The sequence below is a fragment of the Pleuronectes platessa genome, chromosome 2 (assembly GCF_947347685.1).
Source record: "Pleuronectes platessa chromosome 2, fPlePla1.1, whole genome shotgun sequence".
In the NCBI taxonomy this organism is placed as follows: domain Eukaryota; kingdom Metazoa; phylum Chordata; class Actinopteri; order Pleuronectiformes; family Pleuronectidae; genus Pleuronectes; species Pleuronectes platessa.
The window spans coordinates 16,188,727-16,189,045 of record NC_070627.1 but is presented as its reverse complement, the minus strand read 5'-3'; positions in this window follow the sequence as shown (position 1 = coordinate 16,189,045).

The window sequence follows — 319 nt, the reverse complement described above, 5'->3', positions numbered from 1 at the left end:
CAGTTCACTCTAGATTTTGACATGTTTCTGCTTATATTGTCGCGTTTAATCATTTTAAATTCTGGATGCAGAGTGAAATAGTTTTGTGTGCAATGTAAGAAAATGTAAGAAATTTAACTGAACTAATTTCTGAGGACAAAGTTCACAGTCCAGCTGCAGAAATGTGAAAAGCTACCAAAGTGGACATTCAGTATTAAGTCTATCAGCTCCGGATGGTCTTGGCTGTGTTGTGCTGGATAGCAGCAGTGCGTCGTGTACCTCTGCGCTCTGATTGGCTGAGGCTGCAGTGATGCTCTCTGCATCCTGCTCCCACAGCCAG